This window comes from Microcebus murinus, chromosome 18, assembly GCF_040939455.1.
Source record: "Microcebus murinus isolate Inina chromosome 18, M.murinus_Inina_mat1.0, whole genome shotgun sequence".
NCBI classification, from domain to species: Eukaryota; Metazoa; Chordata; class Mammalia; order Primates; family Cheirogaleidae; genus Microcebus; species Microcebus murinus.
Genome location: NC_134121.1, coordinates 1262273 through 1286143, shown reverse-complemented (window position 1 = coordinate 1286143; position 23871 = coordinate 1262273). Strand labels below are relative to the sequence as shown.

At 63.0% G+C, this 23871-nt stretch overlaps 6 non-coding genes across 6 annotated transcripts; all 6 read left to right on the top strand.

The window, feature by feature from the left end:
• The first annotated feature begins 3046 nt into the window (after positions 1-3046).
• Positions 3047-3165, top strand: LOC142862336 (5S ribosomal RNA). The gene has a single exon (XR_012913399.1). It is a non-coding gene; the product is annotated as a 5S ribosomal RNA (ribosomal RNA).
• Positions 3166-6963: 3798 nt separating this feature from the next.
• Positions 6964-7082, top strand: LOC142862325 (5S ribosomal RNA). Its single transcript, XR_012913390.1, has one exon. It is a non-coding gene; the product is annotated as a 5S ribosomal RNA (ribosomal RNA).
• A 3790-nt stretch (positions 7083-10872) lies between these two features.
• LOC142862314 (5S ribosomal RNA) lies at positions 10873-10991 on the top strand. The gene has a single exon (XR_012913380.1). It is a non-coding gene; the product is annotated as a 5S ribosomal RNA (ribosomal RNA).
• A 3793-nt stretch (positions 10992-14784) lies between these two features.
• On the top strand, positions 14785-14903 carry LOC142862303 (5S ribosomal RNA). The gene has a single exon (XR_012913370.1). It is a non-coding gene; the product is annotated as a 5S ribosomal RNA (ribosomal RNA).
• A 3798-nt stretch (positions 14904-18701) lies between these two features.
• LOC142862292 (5S ribosomal RNA) lies at positions 18702-18820 on the top strand. The gene has a single exon (XR_012913359.1). It is a non-coding gene; the product is annotated as a 5S ribosomal RNA (ribosomal RNA).
• A 3798-nt stretch (positions 18821-22618) lies between these two features.
• Positions 22619-22737, top strand: LOC142862281 (5S ribosomal RNA). Its single transcript, XR_012913351.1, has one exon. It is a non-coding gene; the product is annotated as a 5S ribosomal RNA (ribosomal RNA).
• The last annotated feature ends 1134 nt before the right edge of the window (positions 22738-23871 follow it).

Below are 23871 nucleotides of genomic sequence, written 5' to 3'. Positions count from 1 at the left end.
GTGTTTTTCTATATATATTAGTTGGCCAATTAATTTCTTTCTATTTTTAGTAGAGACGGGGTCTCGCTCTTGCTCAGGCTGGTTTCGAACTCCTGACCTGGAGCAATCCGCCCGCCTCGGCCTCCCAGAGAGCTAGGATTACAGGCGTGAGCCACCGCGCCCGGCCCCCCCTGTGTTCTTATTCATATACCTCTCATGTTGTTCCAGCGTATTGTGGGGGTACCAATGTTAAGGTCGGGTGCCTTGCCCTCTCCAAGCCTCCCCCCTCGGGTCAGAGCTTCAAGTGCGCCCATCCCCCAGTCGGTGCGCACCCACCCCATGCCTAATGGATGTGTATGCCCCTCCCCTCCCCCCACCCGCCCGCCCGACACCCACCCGATGAAGGTGATTCCTCTCTGTCCACTTAGGCGTCCATCCGTTCGTACCAATTTGCTGGTGAGCGCGCTCACGTGGTGCTCGTGTGTCCATTCCTGGGATACTTGGCTTACTGGAACGGGTTCCAGCTCTGGCCAGGAGAACACGAGAGGCGCCCTCTCACCGCTGCTCCTCACAGCCGAATGGCACTCCGTGGTGTCCACGCGCCACATTTTATTGATGCACTCCTGGATGGATGGGCACTCGGGTCGCTTCCACGTCTTTGGGATTGTGAATTGTGCCCTAACTGTAACCCTAACCCTTACCCAGCCCGTCTCCTCTGCCCCTGCCTGACGCACTCCTCCCCGGCCAGGCCCGTCACTGTCCTGGGCCCCCGCCTGACCGGCTCCTCCCCGCCCGGCCGGTCACCGTCCTCTGCCCCTGCCTGACACGCTCCTTCCCGCCCGGCCTCTCACCGTCCTCGGCCCCTGCCTGACCGGCTCCTCCGTCGCCTGGGCCTTCCAAGGGCTTGGTGTGGACGCTGCTTCCAGGAAGCCCTCCAGAAACCCGGCAGCAGGGTGGCCGCAGCAGTCTCCAGCAGCCGTCCCTAAGTCGCGTGAGTGCGGGGGACGTGCCCCCGCTGTGCCGCGGGGGCCCAGCCTGGTGTCTTCCCTGAGGCCCTGCGGCTGCCGGCTGGGCTGCCGCTCCCCGCAAGGGGAGAGCCGCGGAGGTGGGGACCGCCTCCTGATGGGGACGTACACGCAGCTCTCCACGTCGGATTCCGGGGCTCTCTGTCCTGCCCGAAGGCCCAGCTGGCCTGCGGGTCCTTAGAGTGGCAAAAACCTCCGAAAACTGAGACTGAGGGTCCGGTGGGTGTCTGCACTTTTGTGCTGGGCACCCCAGGGAGGCCCGGGGGCTGGCTGGACAACGTGGTCTGCTGGGCGGGGGGGGGGGGGGTTGGAGGAGCAACTGATGCCCTTTGCACTTTGGGTAGCAAGAGTCTGAGGTGTCTCTGAGCCCTGTGCCCTGTGGGGGCGGGGCGGGGGGGAGGAGGAGGAGGAGGAGGAGGAGGTGGGAAGGGCCGGGGCCTGCAGTCCTGTTCCCGGGGTGGCACGGCAAGTGGCTTCTTCCACAGGCTGCTTGGCCTGGGCTCCCTGCACCTGGGCCTTTGGAGGACCGGCCCTGTGCTTGCCAACACTTCCTGCAGGGACCCAGAGCTGGGAGGTGGCATCTCTCAGCCCTGGGTCGGGCAGAGCCCCAGCGGGCCATGCCCACAACCTCTCTCAGCACCGGTCCCCCAGAAGGCTCCTTTGGGACCAGGATTCTCTTGCGGTGACTCTTTAAGGTCTGGCCCCTGGATGGAGGGGCACCAGGAGTAGAGGAGCAGGAAGGGGAAGGGGGTGGCCATGCGAGGGGACACTTTGAGGCCAAGTCCCAGCTTCAGCCTGATCCTCCTGGGAACCCCGCTCTGAGACAAGGAGCCGGGCTTCGCATTCCCACAGCAGCCAGTCGTGGGCTGAGGACACCTGGGGCGTTGGGAACTCCCTGGCTTCTCCTTGGTTTAACATCTAGAGCTGCTTGTGAATCGCGCCGCCACACACACCAGAGTGCAGGTGTCTTCCGCACAGACTGCGGGCCTCGCTCTTCTGAATGCCGCTAGCTCGCCACCCACCCACGGGTGAACCTGGTCAGGGTGCTTTCTCTCAGGGGCAGACTCTTTTCCGGGCGGGCTACCGGTGTCTCTGTTTGCTCGTTTCTTTCTTCCATTTCGGGAAAGTCTTCCTTGCTGGGTGTGGAAATCTCCTATGCCTTCCCTCGCCTATTCTGTCAGCTTTAAAATTCTCCTTCAGTTGCCACCCTCACAGATGGATTAGGAAACTCTTTCCGGTGCACTCATTAGTGAAATGACCTCCAGGAAGCTGGAATCCAATATCTAATGGCCGATTTTTAGCGAGTCCACACGCCAGGGTGGTCGGGGTCCAAAGCAGCCCCGGCCAGGCCCAGGCCCCTTGGACTGGGCCACAGGAGGACACGGAGGAGGGTCCCGGCCCCCACGAAGCGGTGCCGGCAGTTCTCCACGGGCTTGGGTGTTTTCCAGAGGTAGGAGATGGAGGGGACTGATTTCTTCAGCGCCCCCCAAACCACGCCACCCCACCCCACCCATGGGACACATCCCCAGAGAGAGACGCCCCATACACTGGCTGTGCCCCAGCCCTGGCCCGGGGGAATAGGCGGCAGCCCACCCACAGGGCGAGGGGGGGGCGCAGCTGAAAGGGGTTGTGGGGGAGGGCGGCCCCTGGCTGGGGTCAAAGGGCGAGCGTCCCGCGCGTGCGCAGTCAGCGGCAGCGACGCGCTGGGGGTGGGCAGCGGGTAGGTGAAGGAGGCCGGGCGAGGAGACGAGGGGGGCTGGGAGGGCTCCACCTTGGCGAGTCCAGCCGTGGAGGCGCATCTTGTGTGAGTGTGAGTGAGTGTGAGTGTGTGTGTGTGTGTATAGAGAGACAGCCCCCCACCCCGCCCCGCCCCGCCCCGCCCCGCCCATCACCCCCGTCCCTGGGAGCCCGCGGGACCTGGCCAGCGAACTCAACCGGCCCGGCCCGGCCCCGCCCGGCGCGGGGCCTGGGGCGGGAGGCGGCGGCGGGGAAGCCCAGAGAGGCTCGGCTTCTCGAGCGGGGCAGGGGCGCCCTCCGCCGCCGTCTAGGGCCACACCACCCTGAACGCCCCCGATCTCGTCTGGTCTCGGAAGCTAAGCAGGGTCGGGCCTGGTTAGTACTTGGATGGGAGACCGCCTGGGAATACCGGGTGCCACAGGCTGCTGCTTTTTTTTTTTTTTTTTTTTTTGCCTCTTGTTCTGTCCCCTTTCTGGGAGCGAGGCGGCGGCCCGGGGTGGGGGTCACCCCCACCCTCAGCGCCCGCGCGGTGCCTGGCGCCCCAGCCCGCACCGTGGGGCCTCCTCTTGTCCCAAGCCGCGACACCGCCGCCACGCGGCAGCATGCGTGGCATCTGGACTGTCAGGTCTCAGACCAAAGGTCTGCTCTGTGGGAACCGACACGCTGGAGGAAACCTTGAGAGTCTGAGAGGGGAGGGAGTTCCAGAAGAAGGCCAGGATGTCATTTTGAGGGAGTATGTGACCAGAACTCGTCCCGTTGCTTTTGGGGTTCTATGGGCTACACGCAGGAATCTTTGGTGGTGGCACCTGATGTTGGGGGATCCGGAGTCACACCCAGACCTGCTCCACAGGCCTCCTTTTACTTTTCTCTTCGGATTCATTATTTTTAAAAAGTGTCTCTTACCTCTAGGATTGCATTTTCTTTTCTCTCTCTTTTCAAGCAGATGATGGGAGTACAAGTATTCAGGTGACATGTGTTGCCCGTGCCGCCCTCCCCCCTGTGTTCTTTTTTTTTTTTTTTTGAGACAGAGTCTCGTTTTGCTGCCCAGGCTAGAGTGAGTGCCATGGCGTCAGCCTAGCTCACAGCAACCTCAATCTCCGGGCTCAAGCAATCCTGCTGCCTCAGCCTCCCGAGTAGTTGGGACTACAGGCATGCACCACCACGCCCGGCTGTGTTTTTCTATATATATTAGTTGGCCAATTAATTTCTTTCTATTTTTAGTAGAGACGGGGTCTCGCTCTTGCTCAGGCTGGTTTCGAACTCCTGACCTGGAGCAATCCGCCCGCCTCGGCCTCCCAGAGAGCTAGGATTACAGGCGTGAGCCACCGCGCCCGGCCCCCCCTGTGTTCTTATTCATATACCTCTCATGTTGTTCCAGCGTATTGTGGGGGTACCAATGTTAAGGTCGGGTGCCTTGCCCTCTCCAAGCCTCCCCCCTCGGGTCAGAGCTTCAAGTGCGCCCATCCCCCAGTCGGTGCGCACCCACCCCATGCCTAATGGATGTGTATGCCCCTCCCCTCCCCCCACCCGCCCGCCCGACACCCACCCGATGAAGGTGATTCCTCTCTGTCCACTTAGGCGTCCATCCGTTCGTACCAATTTGCTGGTGAGCGCGCTCACGTGGTGCTCGTGTGTCCATTCCTGGGATACTTGGCTTACTGGAACGGGTTCCAGCTCTGGCCAGGAGAACACGAGAGGCGCCCTCTCACCGCTGCTCCTCACAGCCGAATGGCACTCCGTGGTGTCCACGCGCCACATTTTATTGATGCACTCCTGGATGGATGGGCACTCGGGTCGCTTCCACGTCTTTGGGATTGTGAATTGTGCCCTAACTGTAACCCTAACCCTTACCCAGCCCGTCTCCTCTGCCCCTGCCTGACGCACTCCTCCCCGGCCAGGCCCGTCACTGTCCTGGGCCCCCGCCTGACCGGCTCCTCCCCGCCCGGCCGGTCACCGTCCTCTGCCCCTGCCTGACACGCTCCTTCCCGCCCGGCCTCTCACCGTCCTCGGCCCCTGCCTGACCGGCTCCTCCGTCGCCTGGGCCTTCCAAGGGCTTGGTGTGGACGCTGCTTCCAGGAAGCCCTCCAGAAACCCGGCAGCAGGGTGGCCGCAGCAGTCTCCAGCAGCCGTCCCTAAGTCGCGTGAGTGCGGGGGACGTGCCCCCGCTGTGCCGCGGGGGCCCAGCCTGGTGTCTTCCCTGAGGCCCTGCGGCTGCCGGCTGGGCTGCCGCTCCCCGCAAGGGGAGAGCCGCGGAGGTGGGGACCGCCTCCTGATGGGGACGTACACGCAGCTCTCCACGTCGGATTCCGGGGCTCTCTGTCCTGCCCGAAGGCCCAGCTGGCCTGCGGGTCCTTAGAGTGGCAAAAACCTCCGAAAACTGAGACTGAGGGTCCGGTGGGTGTCTGCACTTTTGTGCTGGGCACCCCAGGGAGGCCCGGGGGCTGGCTGGACAACGTGGTCTGCTGGGCGGGGGGGGGGGGGGGGGGGTTGGAGGAGCAACTGATGCCCTTTGCACTTTGGGTAGCAAGAGTCTGAGGTGTCTCTGAGCCCTGTGCCCTGTGGGGGCGGGGCGGGGGGGAGGAGGAGGAGGAGGAGGAGGAGGTGGGAAGGGCCGGGGCCTGCAGTCCTGTTCCCGGGGTGGCACGGCAAGTGGCTTCTTCCACAGGCTGCTTGGCCTGGGCTCCCTGCACCTGGGCCTTTGGAGGACCGGCCCTGTGCTTGCCAACACTTCCTGCAGGGACCCAGAGCTGGGAGGTGGCATCTCTCAGCCCTGGGTCGGGCAGAGCCCCAGCGGGCCATGCCCACAACCTCTCTCAGCACCGGTCCCCCAGAAGGCTCCTTTGGGACCAGGATTCTCTTGCGGTGACTCTTTAAGGTCTGGCCCCTGGATGGAGGGGCACCAGGAGTAGAGGAGCAGGAAGGGGAAGGGGGTGGCCATGCGAGGGGACACTTTGAGGCCAAGTCCCAGCTTCAGCCTGATCCTCCTGGGAACCCCGCTCTGAGACAAGGAGCCGGGCTTCGCATTCCCACAGCAGCCAGTCGTGGGCTGAGGACACCTGGGGCGTTGGGAACTCCCTGGCTTCTCCTTGGTTTAACATCTAGAGCTGCTTGTGAATCGCGCCGCCACACACACCAGAGTGCAGGTGTCTTCCGCACAGACTGCGGGCCTCGCTCTTCTGAATGCCGCTAGCTCGCCACCCACCCACGGGTGAACCTGGTCAGGGTGCTTTCTCTCAGGGGCAGACTCTTTTCCGGGCGGGCTACCGGTGTCTCTGTTTGCTCGTTTCTTTCTTCCATTTCGGGAAAGTCTTCCTTGCTGGGTGTGGAAATCTCCTATGCCTTCCCTCGCCTATTCTGTCAGCTTTAAAATTCTCCTTCAGTTGCCACCCTCACAGATGGATTAGGAAACTCTTTCCGGTGCACTCATTAGTGAAATGACCTCCAGGAAGCTGGAATCCAATATCTAATGGCCGATTTTTAGCGAGTCCACACGCCAGGGTGGTCGGGGTCCAAAGCAGCCCCGGCCAGGCCCAGGCCCCTTGGACTGGGCCACAGGAGGACACGGAGGAGGGTCCCGGCCCCCACGAAGCGGTGCCGGCAGTTCTCCACGGGCTTGGGTGTTTTCCAGAGGTAGGAGATGGAGGGGACTGATTTCTTCAGCGCCCCCCAAACCACGCCACCCCACCCCACCCATGGGACACATCCCCAGAGAGAGACGCCCCATACACTGGCTGTGCCCCAGCCCTGGCCCGGGGGAATAGGCGGCAGCCCACCCACAGGGCGAGGGGGGGGCGCAGCTGAAAGGGGTTGTGGGGGAGGGCGGCCCCTGGCTGGGGTCAAAGGGCGAGCGTCCCGCGCGTGCGCAGTCAGCGGCAGCGACGCGCTGGGGGTGGGCAGCGGGTAGGTGAAGGAGGCCGGGCGAGGAGACGAGGGGGGCTGGGAGGGCTCCACCTTGGCGAGTCCAGCCGTGGAGGCGCATCTTGTGTGAGTGTGAGTGAGTGTGAGTGTGTGTGTGTGTGTATAGAGAGACAGCCCCCCACCCCGCCCCGCCCCGCCCCGCCCCGCCCATCACCCCCGTCCCTGGGAGCCCGCGGGACCTGGCCAGCGAACTCAACCGGCCCGGCCCGGCCCCGCCCGGCGCGGGGCCTGGGGCGGGAGGCGGCGGCGGGGAAGCCCAGAGAGGCTCGGCTTCTCGAGCGGGGCAGGGGCGCCCTCCGCCGCCGTCTAGGGCCACACCACCCTGAACGCCCCCGATCTCGTCTGGTCTCGGAAGCTAAGCAGGGTCGGGCCTGGTTAGTACTTGGATGGGAGACCGCCTGGGAATACCGGGTGCCACAGGCTGCTGCTTTTTTTTTTTTTTTTTTTTTTGCCTCTTGTTCTGTCCCCTTTCTGGGAGCGCGGCGGCGGCCCGGGGTGGGGGTCACCCCCACCCTCAGCGCCCGCGCGGTGCCTGGCGCCCCAGCCCGCACCGTGGGGCCTCCTCTTGTCCCAAGCCGCGACACCGCCGCCACGCGGCAGCATGCGTGGCATCTGGACTGTCAGGTCTCAGACCAAAGGTCTGCTCTGTGGGAACCGACACGCTGGAGGAAACCTTGAGAGTCTGAGAGGGGAGGGAGTTCCAGAAGAAGGCCAGGATGTCATTTTGAGGGAGTATGTGACCAGAACTCGTCCCGTTGCTTTTGGGGTTCTATGGGCTACACGCAGGAATCTTTGGTGGTGGCACCTGATGTTGGGGGATCCGGAGTCACACCCAGACCTGCTCCACAGGCCTCCTTTTACTTTTCTCTTCGGATTCATTATTTTTAAAAAGTGTCTCTTACCTCTAGGATTGCATTTTCTTTTCTCTCTCTTTTCAAGCAGATGATGGGAGTACAAGTATTCAGGTGACATGTGTTGCCCGTGCCGCCCTCCCCCCTGTGTTCTTTTTTTTTTTTTTTTGAGACAGAGTCTCGTTTTGCTGCCCAGGCTAGAGTGAGTGCCATGGCGTCAGCCTAGCTCACAGCAACCTCAATCTCCGGGCTCAAGCAATCCTGCTGCCTCAGCCTCCCGAGTAGTTGGGACTACAGGCATGCACCACCACGCCCGGCTGTGTTTTTCTATATATATTAGTTGGCCAATTAATTTCTTTCTATTTTTAGTAGAGACGGGGTCTCGCTCTTGCTCAGGCTGGTTTCGAACTCCTGACCTGGAGCAATCCGCCCGCCTCGGCCTCCCAGAGAGCTAGGATTACAGGCGTGAGCCACCGCGCCCGGCCCCCCCTGTGTTCTTATTCATATACCTCTCATGTTGTTCCAGCGTATTGTGGGGGTACCAATGTTAAGGTCGGGTGCCTTGCCCTCTCCAAGCCTCCCCCCTCGGGTCAGAGCTTCAAGTGCGCCCATCCCCCAGTCGGTGCGCACCCACCCCATGCCTAATGGATGTGTATGCCCCTCCCCTCCCCCCACCCGCCCGACACCCACCCGATGAAGGTGATTCCTCTCTGTCCACTTAGGCGTCCATCCGTTCGTACCAATTTGCTGGTGAGCGCGCTCACGTGGTGCTCGTGTGTCCATTCTCGGGATACTTGGCTTACTGGAACGGGTTCCAGCTCTGGCCAGGAGAACACGAGAGGCGCCCTCTCACCGCTGCTCCTCACAGCCGAATGGCACTCCGTGGTGTCCACGCGCCACATTTTATTGATGCACTCCTGGATGGATGGGCACTCGGGTCGCTTCCACGTCTTTGGGATTGTGAATTGTGCCCTAACTGTAACCCTAACCCTTACCCAGCCCGTCTCCTCTGCCCCTGCCTGACGCACTCCTCCCCGGCCAGGCCCGTCACTGTCCTGGGCCCCCGCCTGACCGGCTCCTCCCCGCCCGGCCGGTCACCGTCCTCTGCCCCTGCCTGACACGCTCCTTCCCGCCCGGCCTCTCACCGTCCTCGGCCCCTGCCTGACCGGCTCCTCCGTCGCCTGGGCCTTCCAAGGGCTTGGTGTGGATGCTGCTTCCAGGAAGCCCTCCAGAAACCCGGCAGCAGGGTGGCCGCAGCAGTCTCCAGCAGCCGTCCCTAAGTCGCGTGAGTGCGGGGGACGTGCCCCCGCTGTGCCGCGGGGGCCCAGCCTGGTGTCTTCCCTGAGGCCCTGCGGCTGCCGGCTGGGCTGCCGCTCCCCGCAAGGGGAGAGCCGCGGAGGTGGGGACCGCATCCTGATGGGGACGTACACGCAGCTCTCCACGTCGGATTCCGGGGCTCTCTGTACTGCCCGAAGGCCCAGCTGGCCTGCGGGTCCTTAGAGTGGCAAAAACCTCCGAAAACTGAGACTGAGGGTCCGGTGGGTGTCTGCACTTTTGTGCTGGGCACCCCAGGGAGGCCCGGGGGCTGGCTGGACAACGTGGTCTGCTGGGCGGGGGGGGGGGGGTTGGAGGAGCAACTGATGCCCTTTGCACTTTGGGTAGCAAGAGTCTGAGGTGTCTCTGAGCCCTGTGCCCTGTGGGGGTGGGGCGGGGGGAGTTGGAGGAGGAGGAGGAGGAGGAGGTGGGAAGGGCCGGGGCCTGCAGTCCTGTTCCCGGGGTGGCACGGCAAGTGGCTTCTTCCACAGGCTGCTTGGCCTTGGCTCCCTGCACCTGGGCCTTTGGAGGACCGGCCCTGTGCTTGCCAACACTTCCTGCAGGGACCCAGAGCTGGGAGGTGGCATCTCTCAGCCCTGGGTCGGGCAGAGCCCCAGCGGGCCATGCCCACAACCTCTCTCAGCACCGGTCCCCCAGAAGGCTCCTTTGGGACCAGGATTCTCTTGCGGTGACTCTTTAAGGTCTGGCCCCTGGATGGAGGGGCACCAGGAGTAGAGGAGCAGGAAGGGGAAGGGGGTGGCCATGCGAGGGGACACTTTGAGGCCAAGTCCCAGCTTCAGCCTGATCCTCCTGGGAACCCCGCTCTGAGACAAGGAGCCGGGCTTCGCATTCCCACAGCAGCCAGTCGTGGGCTGAGGACACCTGGGGCGTTGGGAACTCCCTGGCTTCTCCTTGGTTTAACATCTAGAGCTGCTTGTGAATCGCGCCGCCACACACACCAGAGTGCAGGTGTCTTCCGCACAGACTGCGGGCCTCGCTCTTCTGAATGCCGCTAGCTCGCCACCCACCCACGGGTGAACCTGGTCAGGGTGCTTTCTCTCAGGGGCAGACTCTTTTCCGGGCGGGCTACCGGTGTCTCTGTTTGCTCGTTTCTTTCTTCCATTTCGGGAAAGTCTTCCTTGCTGGGTGTGGAAATCTCCTATGCCTTCCCTCGCCTATTCTGTCAGCTTTAAAATTCTCCTTCAGTTGCCACCCTCACAGATGGATTAGGAAACTCTTTCCGGTGCACTCATTAGTGAAATGACCTCCAGGAAGCTGGAATCCAATATCTAATGGCCGATTTTTAGCGAGTCCACACGCCAGGGTGGTCGGGGTCCAAAGCAGCCCCGGCCAGGCCCAGGCCCCTTGGACTGGGCCACAGGAGGACACGGAGGAGGGTCCCGGCCCCCACGAAGCGGTGCCGGCAGTTCTCCACGGGCTTGGGTGTTTTCCAGAGGTAGGAGATGGAGGGGACTGATTTCTTCAGCGCCCCCCAAACCACGCCACCCCACCCCACCCATGGGACACATCCCCAGAGAGAGACGCCCCATACACTGGCTGTGCCCCAGCCCTGGCCCGGGGGAATAGGCGGCAGCCCACCCACAGGGCGAGGGGGGGGCGCAGCTGAAAGGGGTTGTGGGGGAGGGCGGCCCCTGGCTGGGGTCAAAGGGCGAGCGTCCCGCGCGTGCGCAGTCAGCGGCAGCGACGCGCTGGGGGTGGGCAGCGGGTAGGTGAAGGAGGCCGGGCGAGGAGACGAGGGGGGCTGGGAGGGCTCCACCTTGGCGAGTCCAGCCGTGGAGGCGCATCTTGTGTGAGTGTGAGTGAGTGTGAGTGTGTGTGTGTGTGTATAGAGAGACAGCCCCCCACCCCGCCCCGCCCCGCCCCGCCCCGCCCATCACCCCCGTCCCTGGGAGCCCGCGGGACCTGGCCAGCGAACTCAACCGGCCCGGCCCGGCCCCGCCCGGCGCGGGGCCTGGGGCGGGAGGCGGCGGCGGGGAAGCCCAGAGAGGCTCGGCTTCTCGAGCGGGGCAGGGGCGCCCTCCGCCGCCGTCTAGGGCCACACCACCCTGAACGCCCCCGATCTCGTCTGGTCTCGGAAGCTAAGCAGGGTCGGGCCTGGTTAGTACTTGGATGGGAGACCGCCTGGGAATACCGGGTGCCACAGGCTGCTGCTTTTTTTTTTTTTTTTTTTTTTTGCCTCTTGTTCTGTCCCCTTTCTGGGAGCGAGGCGGCGGCCCGGGGTGGGGGTCACCCCCACCCTCAGCGCCCGCGCGGTGCCTGGCGCCCCAGCCCGCACCGTGGGGCCTCCTCTTGTCCCAAGCCGCGACACCGCCGCCACGCGGCAGCATGCGTGGCATCTGGACTGTCAGGTCTCAGACCAAAGGTCTGCTCTGTGGGAACCGACACGCTGGAGGAAACCTTGAGAGTCTGAGAGGGGAGGGAGTTCCAGAAGAAGGCCAGGATGTCATTTTGAGGGAGTATGTGACCAGAACTCGTCCCGTTGCTTTTGGGGTTCTATGGGCTACACGCAGGAATCTTTGGTGGTGGCACCTGATGTTGGGGGATCCGGAGTCACACCCAGACCTGCTCCACAGGCCTCCTTTTACTTTTCTCTTCGGATTCATTATTTTTAAAAAGTGTCTCTTACCTCTAGGATTGCATTTTCTTTTCTCTCTCTTTTCAAGCAGATGATGGGAGTACAAGTATTCAGGTGACATGTGTTGCCCGTGCCGCCCTCCCCCCTGTGTTCTTTTTTTTTTTTTTTGAGACAGAGTCTCGTTTTGCTGCCCAGGCTAGAGTGAGTGCCATGGCGTCAGCCTAGCTCACAGCAACCTCAATCTCCGGGCTCAAGCAATCCTGCTGCCTCAGCCTCCCGAGTAGTTGGGACTACAGGCATGCACCACCACGCCCGGCTGTGTTTTTCTATATATATTAGTTGGCCAATTAATTTCTTTCTATTTTTAGTAGAGACGGGGTCTCGCTCTTGCTCAGGCTGGTTTCGAACTCCTGACCTGGAGCAATCCGCCCGCCTCGGCCTCCCAGAGAGCTAGGATTACAGGCGTGAGCCACCGCGCCCGGCCCCCCCTGTGTTCTTATTCATATACCTCTCATGTTGTTCCAGCGTATTGTGGGGGTACCAATGTTAAGGTCGGGTGCCTTGCCCTCTCCAAGCCTCCCCCCTCGGGTCAGAGCTTCAAGTGCGCCCATCCCCCAGTCGGTGCGCACCCACCCCATGCCTAATGGATGTGTATGCCCCTCCCCTCCCCCCACCCGCCCGCCCGACACCCACCCGATGAAGGTGATTCCTCTCTGTCCACTTAGGCGTCCATCCGTTCGTACCAATTTGCTGGTGAGCGCGCTCACGTGGTGCTCGTGTGTCCATTCCTGGGATACTTGGCTTACTGGAACGGGTTCCAGCTCTGGCCAGGAGAACACGAGAGGCGCCCTCTCACCGCTGCTCCTCACAGCCGAATGGCACTCCGTGGTGTCCACGCGCCACATTTTATTGATGCACTCCTGGATGGATGGGCACTCGGGTCGCTTCCACGTCTTTGGGATTGTGAATTGTGCCCTAACTGTAACCCTAACCCTTACCCAGCCCGTCTCCTCTGCCCCTGCCTGACGCACTCCTCCCCGGCCAGGCCCGTCACTGTCCTGGGCCCCCGCCTGACCGGCTCCTCCCCGCCCGGCCGGTCACCGTCCTCTGCCCCTGCCTGACACGCTCCTTCCCGCCCGGCCTCTCACCGTCCTCGGCCCCTGCCTGACCGGCTCCTCCGTCGCCTGGGCCTTCCAAGGGCTTGGTGTGGACGCTGCTTCCAGGAAGCCCTCCAGAAACCCGGCAGCAGGGTGGCCGCAGCAGTCTCCAGCAGCCGTCCCTAAGTCGCGTGAGTGCGGGGGACGTGCCCCCGCTGTGCCGCGGGGGCCCAGCCTGGTGTCTTCCCTGAGGCCCTGCGGCTGCCGGCTGGGCTGCCGCTCCCCGCAAGGGGAGAGCCGCGGAGGTGGGGACCGCCTCCTGATGGGGACGTACACGCAGCTCTCCACGTCGGATTCCGGGGCTCTCTGTCCTGCCCGAAGGCCCAGCTGGCCTGCGGGTCCTTAGAGTGGCAAAAACCTCCGAAAACTGAGACTGAGGGTCCGGTGGGTGTCTGCACTTTTGTGCTGGGCACCCCAGGGAGGCCCGGGGGCTGGCTGGACAACGTGGTCTGCTGGGCGGGGGGGGGGGGGGTTGGAGGAGCAACTGATGCCCTTTGCACTTTGGGTAGCAAGAGTCTGAGGTGTCTCTGAGCCCTGTGCCCTGTGGGGGCGGGGCGGGGGGGAGGAGGAGGAGGAGGAGGAGGAGGTGGGAAGGGCCGGGGCCTGCAGTCCTGTTCCCGGGGTGGCACGGCAAGTGGCTTCTTCCACAGGCTGCTTGGCCTGGGCTCCCTGCACCTGGGCCTTTGGAGGACCGGCCCTGTGCTTGCCAACACTTCCTGCAGGGACCCAGAGCTGGGAGGTGGCATCTCTCAGCCCTGGGTCGGGCAGAGCCCCAGCGGGCCATGCCCACAACCTCTCTCAGCACCGGTCCCCCAGAAGGCTCCTTTGGGACCAGGATTCTCTTGCGGTGACTCTTTAAGGTCTGGCCCCTGGATGGAGGGGCACCAGGAGTAGAGGAGCAGGAAGGGGAAGGGGGTGGCCATGCGAGGGGACACTTTGAGGCCAAGTCCCAGCTTCAGCCTGATCCTCCTGGGAACCCCGCTCTGAGACAAGGAGCCGGGCTTCGCATTCCCACAGCAGCCAGTCGTGGGCTGAGGACACCTGGGGCGTTGGGAACTCCCTGGCTTCTCCTTGGTTTAACATCTAGAGCTGCTTGTGAATCGCGCCGCCACACACACCAGAGTGCAGGTGTCTTCCGCACAGACTGCGGGCCTCGCTCTTCTGAATGCCGCTAGCTCGCCACCCACCCACGGGTGAACCTGGTCAGGGTGCTTTCTCTCAGGGGCAGACTCTTTTCCGGGCGGGCTACCGGTGTCTCTGTTTGCTCGTTTCTTTCTTCCATTTCGGGAAAGTCTTCCTTGCTGGGTGTGGAAATCTCCTATGCCTTCCCTCGCCTATTCTGTCAGCTTTAAAATTCTCCTTCAGTTGCCACCCTCACAGATGGATTAGGAAACTCTTTCCGGTGCACTCATTAGTGAAATGACCTCCAGGAAGCTGGAATCCAATATCTAATGGCCGATTTTTAGCGAGTCCACACGCCAGGGTGGTCGGGGTCCAAAGCAGCCCCGGCCAGGCCCAGGCCCCTTGGACTGGGCCACAGGAGGACACGGAGGAGGGTCCCGGCCCCCACGAAGCGGTGCCGGCAGTTCTCCACGGGCTTGGGTGTTTTCCAGAGGTAGGAGATGGAGGGGACTGATTTCTTCAGCGCCCCCCAAACCACGCCACCCCACCCCACCCATGGGACACATCCCCAGAGAGAGACGCCCCATACACTGGCTGTGCCCCAGCCCTGGCCCGGGGGAATAGGCGGCAGCCCACCCACAGGGCGAGGGGGGGGCGCAGCTGAAAGGGGTTGTGGGGGAGGGCGGCCCCTGGCTGGGGTCAAAGGGCGAGCGTCCCGCGCGTGCGCAGTCAGCGGCAGCGACGCGCTGGGGGTGGGCAGCGGGTAGGTGAAGGAGGCCGGGCGAGGAGACGAGGGGGGCTGGGAGGGCTCCACCTTGGCGAGTCCAGCCGTGGAGGCGCATCTTGTGTGAGTGTGAGTGAGTGTGAGTGTGTGTGTGTGTGTATAGAGAGACAGCCCCCCACCCCGCCCCGCCCCGCCCCGCCCCGCCCATCACCCCCGTCCCTGGGAGCCCGCGGGACCTGGCCAGCGAACTCAACCGGCCCGGCCCGGCCCCGCCCGGCGCGGGGCCTGGGGCGGGAGGCGGCGGCGGGGAAGCCCAGAGAGGCTCGGCTTCTCGAGCGGGGCAGGGGCGCCCTCCGCCGCCGTCTAGGGCCACACCACCCTGAACGCCCCCGATCTCGTCTGGTCTCGGAAGCTAAGCAGGGTCGGGCCTGGTTAGTACTTGGATGGGAGACCGCCTGGGAATACCGGGTGCCACAGGCTGCTGCTTTTTTTTTTTTTTTTTTTTTTGCCTCTTGTTCTGTCCCCTTTCTGGGAGCGAGGCGGCGGCCCGGGGTGGGGGTCACCCCCACCCTCAGCGCCCGCGCGGTGCCTGGCGCCCCAGCCCGCACCGTGGGGCCTCCTCTTGTCCCAAGCCGCGACACCGCCGCCACGCGGCAGCATGCGTGGCATCTGGACTGTCAGGTCTCAGACCAAAGGTCTGCTCTGTGGGAACCGACACGCTGGAGGAAACCTTGAGAGTCTGAGAGGGGAGGGAGTTCCAGAAGAAGGCCAGGATGTCATTTTGAGGGAGTATGTGACCAGAACTCGTCCCGTTGCTTTTGGGGTTCTATGGGCTACACGCAGGAATCTTTGGTGGTGGCACCTGATGTTGGGGGATCCGGAGTCACACCCAGACCTGCTCCACAGGCCTCCTTTTACTTTTCTCTTCGGATTCATTATTTTTAAAAAGTGTCTCTTACCTCTAGGATTGCATTTTCTTTTCTCTCTCTTTTCAAGCAGATGATGGGAGTACAAGTATTCAGGTGACATGTGTTGCCCGTGCCGCCCTCCCCCCTGTGTTCTTTTTTTTTTTTTTTTGAGACAGAGTCTCGTTTTGCTGCCCAGGCTAGAGTGAGTGCCATGGCGTCAGCCTAGCTCACAGCAACCTCAATCTCCGGGCTCAAGCAATCCTGCTGCCTCAGCCTCCCGAGTAGTTGGGACTACAGGCATGCACCACCACGCCCGGCTGTGTTTTTCTATATATATTAGTTGGCCAATTAATTTCTTTCTATTTTTAGTAGAGACGGGGTCTCGCTCTTGCTCAGGCTGGTTTCGAACTCCTGACCTGGAGCAATCCGCCCGCCTCGGCCTCCCAGAGAGCTAGGATTACAGGCGTGAGCCACCGCGCCCGGCCCCCCCTGTGTTCTTATTCATATACCTCTCATGTTGTTCCAGCGTATTGTGGGGGTACCAATGTTAAGGTCGGGTGCCTTGCCCTCTCCAAGCCTCCCCCCTCGGGTCAGAGCTTCAAGTGCGCCCATCCCCCAGTCGGTGCGCACCCACCCCATGCCTAATGGATGTGTATGCCCCTCCCCTCCCCCCACCCGCCCGCCCGACACCCACCCGATGAAGGTGATTCCTCTCTGTCCACTTAGGCGTCCATCCGTTCGTACCAATTTGCTGGTGAGCGCGCTCACGTGGTGCTCGTGTGTCCATTCCTGGGATACTTGGCTTACTGGAACGGGTTCCAGCTCTGGCCAGGAGAACACGAGAGGCGCCCTCTCACCGCTGCTCCTCACAGCCGAATGGCACTCCGTGGTGTCCACGCGCCACATTTTATTGATGCACTCCTGGATGGATGGGCACTCGGGTCGCTTCCACGTCTTTGGGATTGTGAATTGTGCCCTAACTGTAACCCTAACCCTTACCCAGCCCGTCTCCTCTGCCCCTGCCTGACGCACTCCTCCCCGGCCAGGCCCGTCACTGTCCTGGGCCCCCGCCTGACCGGCTCCTCCCCGCCCGGCCGGTCACCGTCCTCTGCCCCTGCCTGACACGCTCCTTCCCGCCCGGCCTCTCACCGTCCTCGGCCCCTGCCTGACCGGCTCCTCCGTCGCCTGGGCCTTCCAAGGGCTTGGTGTGGACGCTGCTTCCAGGAAGCCCTCCAGAAACCCGGCAGCAGGGTGGCCGCAGCAGTCTCCAGCAGCCGTCCCTAAGTCGCGTGAGTGCGGGGGACGTGCCCCCGCTGTGCCGCGGGGGCCCAGCCTGGTGTCTTCCCTGAGGCCCTGCGGCTGCCGGCTGGGCTGCCGCTCCCCGCAAGGGGAGAGCCGCGGAGGTGGGGACCGCCTCCTGATGGGGACGTACACGCAGCTCTCCACGTCGGATTCCGGGGCTCTCTGTCCTGCCCGAAGGCCCAGCTGGCCTGCGGGTCCTTAGAGTGGCAAAAACCTCCGAAAACTGAGACTGAGGGTCCGGTGGGTGTCTGCACTTTTGTGCTGGGCACCCCAGGGAGGCCCGGGGGCTGGCTGGACAACGTGGTCTGCTGGGCGGGGGGGGGGGGGGGGGGGTTGGAGGAGCAACTGATGCCCTTTGCACTTTGGGTAGCAAGAGTCTGAGGTGTCTCTGAGCCCTGTGCCCTGTGGGGGCGGGGCGGGGGGGAGGAGGAGGAGGAGGAGGAGGAGGTGGGAAGGGCCGGGGCCTGCAGTCCTGTTCCCGGGGTGGCACGGCAAGTGGCTTCTTCCACAGGCTGCTTGGCCTGGGCTCCCTGCACCTGGGCCTTTGGAGGACCGGCCCTGTGCTTGCCAACACTTCCTGCAGGGACCCAGAGCTGGGAGGTGGCATCTCTCAGCCCTGGGTCGGGCAGAGCCCCAGCGGGCCATGCCCACAACCTCTCTCAGCACCGGTCCCCCAGAAGGCTCCTTTGGGACCAGGATTCTCTTGCGGTGACTCTTTAAGGTCTGGCCCCTGGATGGAGGGGCACCAGGAGTAGAGGAGCAGGAAGGGGAAGGGGGTGGCCATGCGAGGGGACACTTTGAGGCCAAGTCCCAGCTTCAGCCTGATCCTCCTGGGAACCCCGCTCTGAGACAAGGAGCCGGGCTTCGCATTCCCACAGCAGCCAGTCGTGGGCTGAGGACACCTGGGGCGTTGGGAACTCCCTGGCTTCTCCTTGGTTTAACATCTAGAGCTGCTTGTGAATCGCGCCGCCACACACACCAGAGTGCAGGTGTCTTCCGCACAGACTGCGGGCCTCGCTCTTCTGAATGCCGCTAGCTCGCCACCCACCCACGGGTGAACCTGGTCAGGGTGCTTTCTCTCAGGGGCAGACTCTTTTCCGGGCGGGCTACCGGTGTCTCTGTTTGCTCGTTTCTTTCTTCCATTTCGGGAAAGTCTTCCTTGCTGGGTGTGGAAATCTCCTATGCCTTCCCTCGCCTATTCTGTCAGCTTTAAAATTCTCCTTCAGTTGCCACCCTCACAGATGGATTAGGAAACTCTTTCCGGTGCACTCATTAGTGAAATGACCTCCAGGAAGCTGGAATCCAATATCTAATGGCCGATTTTTAGCGAGTCCACACGCCAGGGTGGTCGGGGTCCAAAGCAGCCCCGGCCAGGCCCAGGCCCCTTGGACTGGGCCACAGGAGGACACGGAGGAGGGTCCCGGCCCCCACGAAGCGGTGCCGGCAGTTCTCCACGGGCTTGGGTGTTTTCCAGAGGTAGGAGATGGAGGGGACTGATTTCTTCAGCGCCCCCCAAACCACGCCACCCCACCCCACCCATGGGACACATCCCCAGAGAGAGACGCCCCATACACTGGCTGTGCCCCAGCCCTGGCCCGGGGGAATAGGCGGCAGCCCACCCACAGGGCGAGGGGGGGGCGCAGCTGAAAGGGGTTGTGGGGGAGGGCGGCCCCTGGCTGGGGTCAAAGGGCGAGCGTCCCGCGCGTGCGCAGTCAGCGGCAGCGACGCGCTGGGGGTGGGCAGCGGGTAGGTGAAGGAGGCCGGGCGAGGAGACGAGGGGGGCTGGGAGGGCTCCACCTTGGCGAGTCCAGCCGTGGAGGCGCATCTTGTGTGAGTGTGAGTGAGTGTGAGTGTGTGTGTGTGTGTATAGAGAGACAGCCCCCCACCCCGCCCCGCCCCGCCCCGCCCCGCCCATCACCCCCGTCCCTGGGAGCCCGCGGGACCTGGCCAGCGAACTCAACCGGCCCGGCCCGGCCCCGCCCGGCGCGGGGCCTGGGGCGGGAGGCGGCGGCGGGGAAGCCCAGAGAGGCTCGGCTTCTCGAGCGGGGCAGGGGCGCCCTCCGCCGCCGTCTAGGGCCACACCACCCTGAACGCCCCCGATCTCGTCTGGTCTCGGAAGCTAAGCAGGGTCGGGCCTGGTTAGTACTTGGATGGGAGACCGCCTGGGAATACCGGGTGCCACAGGCTGCTGCTTTTTTTTTTTTTTTTTTTTTTGCCTCTTGTTCTGTCCCCTTTCTGGGAGCGAGGCGGCGGCCCGGGGTGGGGGTCACCCCCACCCTCAGCGCCCGCGCGGTGCCTGGCGCCCCAGCCCGCACCGTGGGGCCTCCTCTTGTCCCAAGCCGCGACACCGCCGCCACGCGGCAGCATGCGTGGCATCTGGACTGTCAGGTCTCAGACCAAAGGTCTGCTCTGTGGGAACCGACACGCTGGAGGAAACCTTGAGAGTCTGAGAGGGGAGGGAGTTCCAGAAGAAGGCCAGGATGTCATTTTGAGGGAGTATGTGACCAGAACTCGTCCCGTTGCTTTTGGGGTTCTATGGGCTACACGCAGGAATCTTTGGTGGTGGCACCTGATGTTGGGGGATCCGGAGTCACACCCAGACCTGCTCCACAGGCCTCCTTTTACTTTTCTCTTCGGATTCATTATTTTTAAAAAGTGTCTCTTACCTCTAGGATTGCATTTTCTTTTCTCTCTCTTTTCAAGCAGATGATGGGAGTACAAGTATTCAGGTGACATGTGTTGCCCGTGCCGCCCTCCCCCCTGTGTTCTTTTTTTTTTTTTTTTGAGACAGAGTCTCGTTTTGCTGCCCAGGCTAGAGTGAGTGCCATGGCGTCAGCCTAGCTCACAGCAACCTCAATCTCCGGGCTCAAGCAATCCTGCTGCCTCAGCCTCCCGAGTAGTTGGGACTACAGGCATGCACCACCACGCCCGGCTGTGTTTTTCTATATATATTAGTTGGCCAATTAATTTCTTTCTATTTTTAGTAGAGACGGGGTCTCGCTCTTGCTCAGGCTGGTTTCGAACTCCTGACCTGGAGCAATCCGCCCGCCTCGGCCTCCCAGAGAGCTAGGATTACAGGCGTGAGCCACCGCGCCCGGCCCCCCCTGTGTTCTTATTCATATACCTCTCATGTTGTTCCAGCGTATTGTGGGGGTACCAATGTTAAGGTCGGGTGCCTTGCCCTCTCCAAGCCTCCCCCCTCGGGTCAGAGCTTCAAGTGCGCCCATCCCCCAGTCGGTGCGCACCCACCCCATGCCTAATGGATGTGTATGCCCCTCCCCTCCCCCCACCCGCCCGCCCGACACCCACCCGATGAAGGTGATTCCTCTCTGTCCACTTAGGCGTCCATCCGTTCGTACCAATTTGCTGGTGAGCGCGCTCACGTGGTGCTCGTGTGTCCATTCCTGGGATACTTGGCTTACTGGAACGGGTTCCAGCTCTGGCCAGGAGAACACGAGAGGCGCCCTCTCACCGCTGCTCCTCACAGCCGAATGGCACTCCGTGGTGTCCACGCGCCACATTTTATTGATGCACTCCTGGATGGATGGGCACTCGGGTCGCTTCCACGTCTTTGGGATTGTGAATTGTGCCCTAACTGTAACCCTAACCCTTACCCAGCCCGTCTCCTCTGCCCCTGCCTGACGCACTCCTCCCCGGCCAGGCCCGTCACTGTCCTGGGCCCCCGCCTGACCGGCTCCTCCCCGCCCGGCCGGTCACCGTCCTCTGCCCCTGCCTGACACGCTCCTTCCCGCCCGGCCTCTCACCGTCCTCGGCCCCTGCCTGACCGGCTCCTCCGTCGCCTGGGCCTTCCAAGGGCTTGGTGTGGACGCTGCTTCCAGGAAGCCCTCCAGAAACCCGGCAGCAGGGTGGCCGCAGCAGTCTCCAGCAGCCGTCCCTAAGTCGCGTGAGTGCGGGGGACGTGCCCCCGCTGTGCCGCGGGGGCCCAGCCTGGTGTCTTCCCTGAGGCCCTGCGGCTGCCGGCTGGGCTGCCGCTCCCCGCAAGGGGAGAGCCGCGGAGGTGGGGACCGCCTCCTGATGGGGACGTACACGCAGCTCTCCACGTCGGATTCCGGGGCTCTCTGTCCTGCCCGAAGGCCCAGCTGGCCTGCGGGTCCTTAGAGTGGCAAAAACCTCCGAAAACTGAGACTGAGGGTCCGGTGGGTGTCTGCACTTTTGTGCTGGGCACCCCAGGGAGGCCCGGGGGCTGGCTGGACAACGTGGTCTGCTGGGCGGGGGGGGGGGGGGGGGGGTTGGAGGAGCAACTGATGCCCTTTGCACTTTGGGTAGCAAGAGTCTGAGGTGTCTCTGAGCCCTGTGCCCTGTGGGGGCGGGGCGGGGGGGAGGAGGAGGAGGAGGAGGAGGAGGTGGGAAGGGCCGGGGCCTGCAGTCCTGTTCCCGGGGTGGCACGGCAAGTGGCTTCTTCCACAGGCTGCTTGGCCTGGGCTCCCTGCACCTGGGCCTTTGGAGGACCGGCCCTGTGCTTGCCAACACTTCCTGCAGGGACCCAGAGCTGGGAGGTGGCATCTCTCAGCCCTGGGTCGGGCAGAGCCCCAGCGGGCCATGCCCACAACCTCTCTCAGCACCGGTCCCCCAGAAGGCTCCTTTGGGACCAGGATTCTCTTGCGGTGACTCTTTAAGGTCTGGCCCCTGGATGGAGGGGCACCAGGAGTAGAGGAGCAGGAAGGGGAAGGGGGTGGCCATGCGAGGGGACACTTTGAGGCCAAGTCCCAGCTTCAGCCTGATCCTCCTGGGAACCCCGCTCTGAGACAAGGAGCCGGGCTTCGCATTCCCACAGCAGCCAGTCGTGGGCTGAGGACACCTGGGGCGTTGGGAACTCCCTGGCTTCTCCTTGGTTTAACATCTAGAGCTGCTTGTGAATCGCGCCGCCACACACACCAGAGTGCAGGTGTCTTCCGCACAGACTGCGGGCCTCGCTCTTCTGAATGCCGCTAGCTCGCCACCCACCCACGGGTGAACCTGGTCAGGGTGCTTTCTCTCAGGGGCAGACTCTTTTCCGGGCGGGCTACCGGTGTCTCTGTTTGCTCGTTTCTTTCTTCCATTTCGGGAAAGTCTTCCTTGCTGGGTGTGGAAATCTCCTATGCCTTCCCTCGCCTATTCTGTCAGCTTTAAAATTCTCCTTCAGTTGCCACCCTCACAGATGGATTAGGAAACTCTTTCCGGTGCACTCATTAGTGAAATGACCTCCAGGAAGCTGGAATCCAATATCTAATGGCCGATTTTTAGCGAGTCCACACGCCAGGGTGGTCGGGGTCCAAAGCAGCCCCGGCCAGGCCCAGGCCCCTTGGACTGGGCCACAGGAGGACACGGAGGAGGGTCCCGGCCCCCACGAAGCGGTGCCGGCAGTTCTCCACGGGCTTGGGTGTTTTCCAGAGGTAGGAGATGGAGGGGACTGATTTCTTCAGCGCCCCCCAAACCACGCCACCCCACCCCACCCATGGGACACATCCCCAGAGAGAGACGCCCCATACACTGGCTGTGCCCCAGCCCTGGCCCGGGGGAATAGGCGGCAGCCCACCCACAGGGCGAGGGGGGGGCGCAGCTGAAAGGGGTTGTGGGGGAGGGCGGCCCCTGGCTGGGGTCAAAGGGCGAGCGTCCCGCGCGTGCGCAGTCAGCGGCAGCGACGCGCTGGGGGTGGGCAGCGGGTAGGTGAAGGAGGCCGGGCGAGGAGACGAGGGGGGCTGGGAGGGCTCCACCTTGGCGAGTCCAGCCGTGGAGGCGCATCTTGTGTGAGTGTGAGTGAGTGTGAGTGTGTGTGTGTGTGTATAGAGAGACAGCCCCCCACCCCGCCCCGCCCCGCCCCGCCCCGCCCATCACCCCCGTCCCTGGGAGCCCGCGGGACCTGGCCAGCGAACTCAACCGGCCCGGCCCGGCCCCGCCCGGCGCGGGGCCTGGGGCGGGAGGCGGCGGCGGGGAAGCCCAGAGAGGCTCGGCTTCTCGAGCGGGGCAGGGGCGCCCTCCGCCGCCGTCTAGGGCCACACCACCCTGAACGCCCCCGATCTCGTCTGGTCTCGGAAGCTAAGCAGGGTCGGGCCTGGTTAGTACTTGGATGGGAGACCGCCTGGGAATACCGGGTGCCACAGGCTGCTGCTTTTTTTTTTTTTTTTTTTTTTGCCTCTTGTTCTGTCCCCTTTCTGGGAGCGCGGCGGCGGCCCGGGGTGGGGGTCACCCCCACCCTCAGCGCCCGCGCGGTGCCTGGCGCCCCAGCCCGCACCGTGGGGCCTCCTCTTGTCCCAAGCCGCGACACCGCCGCCACGCGGCAGCATGCGTGGCATCTGGACTGTCAGGTCTCAGACCAAAGGTCTGCTCTGTGGGAACCGACACGCTGGAGGAAACCTTGAGAGTCTGAGAGGGGAGGGAGTTCCAGAAGAAGGCCAGGATGTCATTTTGAGGGAGTATGTGACCAGAACTCGTCCCGTTGCTTTTGGGGTTCTATGGGCTACACGCAGGAATCTTTGGTGGTGGCACCTGATGTTGGGGGATCCGGAGTCACACCCAGACCTGCTCCACAGGCCTCCTTTTACTTTTCTCTTCGGATTCATTATTTTTAAAAAGTGTCTCTTACCTCTAGGATTGCATTTTCTTTTCTCTCTCTTTTCAAGCAGATGATGGGAGTACAAGTATTCAGGTGACATGTGTTGCCCGTGCCGCCCTCCCCCCTGTGTTCTTTTTTTTTTTTTTTTGAGACAGAGTCTCGTTTTGCTGCCCAGGCTAGAGTGAGTGCCATGGCGTCAGCCTAGCTCACAGCAACCTCAATCTCCGGGCTCAAGCAATCCTGCTGCCTCAGCCTCCCGAGTAGTTGGGACTACAGGCATGCACCACCACGCCCGGCTGTGTTTTTCTATATATATTAGTTGGCCAATTAATTTCTTTCTATTTTTAGTAGAGACGGGGTCTCGCTCTTGCTCAGGCTGGTTTCGAACTCCTGACCTGGAGCAATCCGCCCGCCTCGGCCTCCCAGAGAGCTAGGATTACAGGCGTGAGCCACCGCGCCCGGCCCCCCCTGTGTTCTTATTCATATACCTCTCATGTTGTTCCAGCGTATTGTGGGGGTACCAATGTTAAGGTCGGGTGCCTTGCCCTCTCCAAGCCTCCCCCCTCGGGTCAGAGCTTCAAGTGCGCCCATCCCCCAGTCGGTGCGCACCCACCCCATGCCTAATGGATGTGTATGCCCCTCCCCTCCCCCCACCCGCCCGACACCCACCCGATGAAGGTGATTC